Source organism: Drosophila sechellia, unplaced genomic scaffold (assembly GCF_004382195.2).
Source record: "Drosophila sechellia strain sech25 unplaced genomic scaffold, ASM438219v1 U_273, whole genome shotgun sequence".
Lineage (NCBI taxonomy): Eukaryota > Metazoa > Arthropoda > Insecta > Diptera > Drosophilidae > Drosophila > Drosophila sechellia.
This window is the reverse complement of record NW_022611216.1, coordinates 12,898-21,181: the sequence shown is the minus strand read 5'-3', so window position 1 is coordinate 21,181 and position 8,284 is coordinate 12,898. Positions and strand designations below refer to the sequence as shown.

General features: G+C 36.5%; 3 non-coding genes across 3 annotated transcripts; all 3 read right to left on the bottom strand.

The window, feature by feature from the left end:
• Window positions 1-571: 571 nt before the first annotated feature.
• On the bottom strand, window positions 572-4,533 carry LOC116803028. Its single transcript, XR_004363321.1, has one exon. It is a non-coding gene; the product is annotated as a large subunit ribosomal RNA (ribosomal RNA).
• A 394-nt stretch (window positions 4,534-4,927) lies between these two features.
• Window positions 4,928-5,106, bottom strand: LOC116803027. The gene has a single exon (XR_004363320.1). It is a non-coding gene; the product is annotated as a 5.8S ribosomal RNA (ribosomal RNA).
• A 687-nt stretch (window positions 5,107-5,793) lies between these two features.
• LOC116803031 lies at window positions 5,794-7,789 on the bottom strand. The gene has a single exon (XR_004363323.1). It is a non-coding gene; the product is annotated as a small subunit ribosomal RNA (ribosomal RNA).
• Between the last annotated feature and the right edge of the window lie 495 nt (window positions 7,790-8,284).

The following is an 8,284-nucleotide window of genomic DNA, read 5'->3' as shown; positions in this document are numbered from 1 at the left end:
TCTCGATCTTCCACAACAATAGACAACACATATAAAACCCGCCACAAATACATGTACAATAGTATCCCTTAAGCTAATGTTCCCCCGCAAAACCATTTAATTATTGTCCACTAGGACAGATTTTAAATAAATAAACGCACGCTAAAAAAAAAAAAAAAAAAAAAAAACTAAATGATGACGAGGTGTTTGGCAACTTGACAATTCATTAAAGTCTTATATAATTATATGATAGGACAATATCATATGCGTCACTAAATTGATGACGAGGTGTTTGGCAACTTGATACAATTCTTTAAAGTCTTTATATCAAAAATTATATGATAGGACAATATCATATGCGTCACTAAATTGATGACGAGGTGTTTGGCAACTTGACACAATTCATTAAAGTCTTTATATTAATTATATGATAGGGACAATATCATATGCGTCACTAAATTGATGACGAGGTGTTTGGCAACTTGACACAATCCATTAAAGTCTTTATATTAATTATATGATAGGGACAATATCATATGCGTCACTAAATTGATGACGAGGTGTTTGGCTACAGGAAAAAATCATTTATTTATCGAATCATCAAGCAAAGGATAAGCTTCAGTGGATCGCAGTATGGCAGCTGCTCAACCACTTACAACACCTTGCCTGTTACAAAAGTCGTTTACAATTGATTCTAGGCTTTGTCATTGTATTAAATAATGCTTTTATATGTAACTAGCGCGGCATCAGGTGATCGAAGATCCTCCTAATTTACTATGTTACAAATTACATTGGCATCACATCCATTGTCGTTTATAAAATAAATTATAAACTTTAAATGGTTTAGAAGCCATACAATGCAAATTGCCCCTTATTTATCATTGCAGTCCAGCACGGATACGACCTTAGAGGCGTTCAGGCATAATCCAACGGACGTAGCGTCATACCACTGTTCGCTCGAACAAGTATTGTGCCATTGGTCCGTACCTGCGGTTCCTCTCGTACTACGCAGGAATGCTGTCGCAACAACGTTTTGTCATTAGTAGGGTAAAACTAACCTGTCTCACGACGGTCTAAACCCAGCTCACGTTCCCTTGCATGGGTGAACAATCCAACGCTTGGTGAATTTTGCTTCACAATGATAGGAAGAGCCGACATCGAAGGATCAAAAAGCGACGTCGCTATGAACGCTTGGCCGCCACAAGCCAGTTATCCCTATGGTAACTTTTCTGACACCTCTTGTTAAAAACTCTTTAAACCAAAAGGATCGATAGGCCGAGCTTTTGCTGTCCCTGTGTGTACTGAACACCGAGATCAAGTCAGCATTTGCCCTTTTGCTCTATGTGTGGTTTCTGTCCGCACTGAGCTGGCCTTGGGACACCTCCGTTATTATTTGAGAGATGTACCGCCCCAGTCAAACTCCCTACCTGGCAATGTCCTTGAATTGGATCATACCTGAGTAATTGGAGTTATACCAAATTTTCAAATCAAAAATACATAAATGCATCGTTTTATTAAAGAATTTGTTTGCGATTATATAACAAACTCGTGATACTTTGATCAAGAAGCTTGCATCAAAACCCAATACCATAAGATATAATAAATATATCCGTATAATGGCTAGGAAATGATACACGTTCCATTTAATCAAGTAAGTAAGGAAACAATAAGAGTAGTGGTATTTCATTGACGATACCAAACCGAGGTCTAATATCTCCCACTTATTCTACACCTCTTATGTCTCCTTACACTGCCAGATTAGAGTCAAGCTCAAAAGGGTCTTCTTTCCCCGCTAATTATTCCAAGCCCGTTCCCTTGGCTGTGGTTTCGCTAGATAGTAGATAGGGACAGTAGGAATCTCGTTAATCCATTCATGCGCGTCACTAATTAGATGACGAGGCATTTGGCTACCTTAAGAGAGTCATAGTTACTCCCGCCGTTGACCCGCGCTTACTTGAATTTCTTCACTTTGACATTCAGAGCACTGGGCAGAAATCACATTGTGTCAACACCCGCTAGGGCCATCACAATGCTTTGTTTTAATTAGACAGTCGGATTCCCCAAGTCCGTGCCAGTTCTGAATTGATTGTTAATTGATAATCGTTATAATTGATAAGAACTAATTGGTTTAACCCAAATAGTATTCTTAAAAATTTTAGCAAGAAAGTTCCACAATTGGCTACGTAACTAAACTATCCGGGGAACAAGTAACTAACATAAATGCTAGAAACTCTATTTACCCAGAACGAGCACATAAACCATGTTATTGTTTCCCAATCAAGCCCGACTATCTCAATCTTCAGAGCCAATCCTTATCCCGAAGTTACGGATCTAATTTGCCGACTTCCCTTACCTACATTATTCTATCGACTAGAGACTCTTCACCTTGGAGACCAGCTGCGGATATTGGTACGGCCTGTTGAGAAGTTTGCGTGTCCCCACCATAAATTTTCAAGGTCCGAGGAGAAAATATCGACACAACAGTATATGTCATGCTCTTCTAGCCCATCTACCATATCTCTCTGCGAAAGACTTCCATGGTAGTACGGCTATAAAACAGAAAAGAAAACTCTTCCGATATCTCTCGACGGCTTCTTTATGGTCGTTCCTGTTGCCAGGATGAGCACGAGGCCCATATTTAATAACAAACGGATACTCAACAGGTTACGGAATTGGAACCGTATTCCCTTTCGTTCAAAATTATTCAAGTGTATTATATTCGCTTTGTTTATATAGTTAGGCATTTTTGTTTTACTTGAAAATTTTCGGCTTTCGCCTTGAACTTAGGACCGACTAACTCGTGATCAACCACTGTTCACACGAAACCCTTCTCCACTTCAGTCCTCCAAGGTCTCATTCGATTATTTGCTACTACCACCAAGATCTGTACCAATGGCAGCTCCATGCAGGCTTACGCCAAACACTTCTACGCATACCATTGTACCTTCCTACTCACTAAAGTTTCAAAATTTATATCACAAGTAATATAAATCATCTACTTTAGCGGTAATGTATAGGTATACAACTTAAGCGCCATCCATTTTAAGGGCTAGTTGCTTCGGCAGGTGAGTTGTTACACACTCCTTAGCGGATTTCGACTTCCATGATCACCGTCCTGCTGTTTTAAGCAACCAACGCCTTTCATGGTATCTGCATGAGTTGTTAATTTGGGCACCGTAACATTACGTTTGGTTCATCCCACAGCGCCAGTTCTGCTTACCAAAAGTGGCCCACTGGGCACATTATATCATAACCTTGAACTTCATATCAAGAAAGTTAAGGTTCTTACCCATTTAAAGTTTGAGAATAGGTTAAGATCGTTTCGACCCTAAGGCCTCTAATCATTCGCTTTACCAGATAAGATTATTTTATATAATATTAAAATGCACCAGCTATCCTGAGGGAAACTTCGGAAGGAACCAGCTACTAGATGGTTCGATTGGTCTTTCGCCCCTATACTCAATTCTGACAATCGATTTGCACGTCAGAACTGTTTCGGTCTTCCATCAGGGTTTCCCCTGACTTCAACCTGATCAAGTATAGTTCACCATCTTTCGGGTCACAGCATATATGCTCAAGGTACGTTCCAGTTAGAGGCATAAATAATATAAATATACATTATACATAACTATATAGAACGCCCCGGGATTGTGTTAATTAGCTATAAATAGCTAAAAAACTAATCCCATTATTAGTCAAGTTAATTACGCTATTAGGTTTACATCCCAATAACTTGCACATATGTTAGACTCCTTGGTCCGTGTTTCAAGACGGGTCCCGAAGGTATCCTGAATCTTTCGCATTGTTAATCATACAAGAGCATATAATAAACACAAAAATCAATGATAATTATGCCATTATATAATTCCGAAAAATTAACGCTCTGTAATAATATAAATCTATCAGCACTTTATCAAATTAATAACATTTATTCTGTGTTAAAATGCAAGCAATTTAATTGGAATAAACTATAAGTTATATTTTATGATAAATTTGGGATATGCTAATAGATTACAATGTCCTTATATGGAAAAAATGCACATTATTCTTAATAATATTATTTAAATATTACAATTTTAATGATGAATTTTCCATAACGGATATTCAGGTTCATCGGGCTTAACCTCTAAGCAGTTTCACGTACTGTTTAACTCTCTATTCAGAGTTCTTTTCAACTTTCCCTCACGGTACTTGTTTACTATCGGTCTCATGGTTATATTTAGTTTTAGATGGAGTTTACCACCCACTTAGTGCTGCACTATCAAGCAACACGACTCTTTGGAAACATCATCTAGCAATCATTAACGTTATACGGGCCTGGCACCCTCTATGGGTAAATGGCCTCATTTAAGAAGGACTTAAATCATTAATTTCTCATACTAGAATATTGACGCTCCATACACTGCATCTCACATTTGCCATATAGACAAAGTGACTTAGTGCTGAACTGTTTTCTTTTCGCTCGCCGCTACTAAGAAAATCCTTGTTAGTTTCTTTTCCTCCCCTAATTAATATGCTTAAATTCAGGGGGTAGTCCCATATGAGTTGAGGTTGTATATATAACTATATTTTGCCATAAATTCTTTATATATAAATGATAAAACAATCAATTAAATTCGTTATAAATAGTTCCAATAGTTCTTGTAAGCAAAGTCATTTTTATCCATTTAACGAACCAACGAAGAATAATAACAAAACCAAGATTTTTCTTTTTCCGAATCATTAATAAGAGACAATTCTAGATGAAAAATATTTCAATTTTTTATGCTAGACATTTCTCAGTATTATTTGATTGAAAAAGAAAATATTTCTCTTCGTTTTTCACATTCAAATGTGAGATAATGTTTTTCATTTCTTTTTTAATATTATGAATAAAATCATTATTTAATCCAATAATATACCATATGCTTATAAAAAATTTATAAACAACTTAATTAGCATAGTCTTACAACCCTCAACCATATGTAGTCCAAGCAGCACTATAAAATTAATTAAAGTACATAACAGCATGGACTGCGATATGCGTTCAAAATGTCGATGTTCATGTGTCCTGCAGTTCACACGATGACGCACAGTTTGCTGCGTTCTTCATCGACCCATGAGCCGAGTGATCCACCGCTTAGAGTTTTATAATTCAATTTTATATAATGTCAATATTGTTTTTATTGAAAGAAATTAAAAATACACCATTTTACTGGCATATATCAATTCCTTCAATAAATTTATTTTTATACCTAAAATAAATGTTGCGAAATGTCTTAGTTTCATATAAGCATTATGTATCATAATAATCTGGTTATGGTTTGCTATTTTGGGTGACACATACTGCAAAATTTATATAAAACATTAACCTGATGGATGACAGGTACAAACATTGTATATTTTAGGTTGTTGCATTAGCCAACGTATGCTCATAACATAGATGAACAATACATATTCGCAACGCGTGTATATTATGGTCCATATACACACACACTTATTTTGATTACCACACATTCAAAATTATTTTTATTTTAATTCGACTTCTACTTTCGAATTTAGTTTAGTTTCTTCGATTTCCATTTTCGAGAATTTGTTTTTATAGGAAACGCCGTTGTTGTAGTAAGTACTGCCACAAATACGCACAGCAACATTAATAATGTTAAAGTCTTTTTATGAGGTTGCCAAGCCCCACATATAAAATAAAAGCCATCTTCATTTTATTTTGACTTTAACTTTTGATTCCGTGGAATCATTTTGTAATATTTTTATTTTGGTAAATTGTATTTATTTGTATTATAACAAATATTTATTAACGATAAGGATATTATACAATAATGATCCTTCCGCAGGTTCACCTACGGAAACCTTGTTACGACTTTTACTTCCTCTAAATAATCAAGTTCGGTCAACTTTTGCGAAACAACCGTAACACGCAAGGCGTCACAGTGATCACGTCCGGAGACCTCACTAAATAATTCAATCGGTAGTAGCGACGGGCGGTGTGTACAAAGGGCAGGGACGTAATCAATGCGAGTTAATGACTCACACTTACTGGGAATTCCAAGTTCATGTGAACAGTTTCAGTTCACAATCCCAAGCATGAAAGTGGTTCAGCGGTTTACCCGGACCTCTCGGTCTAGGAAATACACGTTGATACTTTCATTGTAGCGCGCGTGCAGCCCAGGACATCTAAGGGCATCACAGACCTGTTATTGCTCAATCTCATTATTGCTAGACGCAATTTGTCCATTTAAGAAGCTAGTGTCCTTATAATGGGACAAACCAACAGGTACGGCTCCACTTACATAAACACATTCAAACACAATAAACATTTTACTGCCACCATGAATGAAGGCTAACATAAGCTTCAGCACCATAATCCTGAAGATATCTATTTAATATATTTGAGTCTCGTTCGTTATCGGAATTAACCAGACAAATCACTCCACGAACTAAGAACGGCCATGCACCACCACCCATAGATTCGAGAAAGAGCTATCAATCTGTCTTACACACTTATGTTCGGACCTGGTAAGTTTTCCCGTGTTGAGTCAAATTAAGCCGCAGGCTCCACTCCTGGTGGTGCCCTTCCGTCAATTCCTTTAAGTTTCAGCTTTGCAACCATACTTCCCCCGGAGCCCAAAAGCTTTGGTTTCCCGGGAAGCGACTGAGAGAGCCATAAAAGTAGCTACACCCAATTGCTAGCTGGCATCGTTTATGGTTAGAACTAGGGCGGTATCTGATCGCCTTCGAACCTCTAACTTTCGTTCTTGATTAATGAAAACATCTTTGGCAAATGCTTTCGCTTAAGTTAGTCTTACGACGGTCCAAGAATTTCACCTCTCGCGTCGTAATACTAATGCCCCCAAACTGCTTCTATTAATCATTACCTCTTGATCTGAAAACCAATGAAAGCAGAACAGAGGTCTTATTTCATTATCCCATGCACAGAATATTCAGGCATTTGAAGCCTGCTTTAAGCACTCTAATTTGTTCAAAGTAATAGTACCGGCCCACAATAACACTCGTTTAAGAGCACTAGTGCAGGTTTTTAAATAGGAGGAACATATGAAAAAATACAAGTATTTAATCACATATAAGAACTCCACCGGTAATACGCTTACATACATAAAGGTATAGTACTAACCACAATTGTAAGTTGTACTACCCGTATGAAGCACAAGTTCAACTACGAACGTTTTAACCGCAACAACTTTAATATACGCTATTGGAGCTGGAATTACCGCGGCTGCTGGCACCAGACTTGCCCTCCAATTGGTCCTTGTTAAAGGATTTAAAGTGTACTCATTCCAATTACAGGGCCTCGGATATGAGTCCTGTATTGTTATTTTTCGTCACTACCTCCCCGAGCTGGGAGTGGGTAATTTACGCGCCTGCTGCCTTCCTTAGATGTGGTAGCCGTTTCTCAGGCTCCCTCTCCGGAATCGAACCCTGATTCCCCGTTACCCGTTGCAACCATGGTAGTCCTAGATACTACCATCAAAAGTTGATAGGGCAGACATTTGAAAGATCTGTCGTCGGTACAAGACCATACGATCTGCATGTTATCTAGAGTTCAACCAATATAACGATCTTGCGATCGCTTGGTTTTAGCCTAATAAAAGCACATGTCCCATAAGGTTCATGTTTTAATTGCATGTATTAGCTCTAGAATTACCACAGTTATCCAAGTAACTGTTAACGATCTAAGGAACCATAACTGATATAATGAGCCTTTTGCGGTTTCACTTTTAATTCGTGTGTACTTAGACATGCATGGCTTAATCTTTGAGACAAGCATATAACTACTGGCAGGATCAACCAGAATAATGTTTTTCCTTCATATTCCATTCATATTTTTTGAATCGAAATAAGCAATATAATAGATATATAGATTTTTCACTTTATATAATTCCATGATTTTTATTATATTGAATAAAATTCAATATTTCGCCTTTGGGTAAAATTTTAAATATATAAATATAAGTAAAAAATCTATTCGATTACGGCCATTTTTATATAGCATTCGTAATCCATATTTTCATTTTTAATTTATACTTGTTTTACCAATATAACAAGAATTTCATATAATTATTGTAATATATATGTTTCTATAATTTTATCTTTTTATATATACATATTTCATTATAAAATATCATTTTATTTCCAACATACATAATTATTGTATCCACACATGTACAATTTTTGTTTAACCAATATAAATATTAAGTTAAATCATTTGCATTTTGAAGATAAATTTAAAATTTATCTCTTTTCATATATCTCTCTGGTAATATATAACATAAAACCAAGCGCATATGAT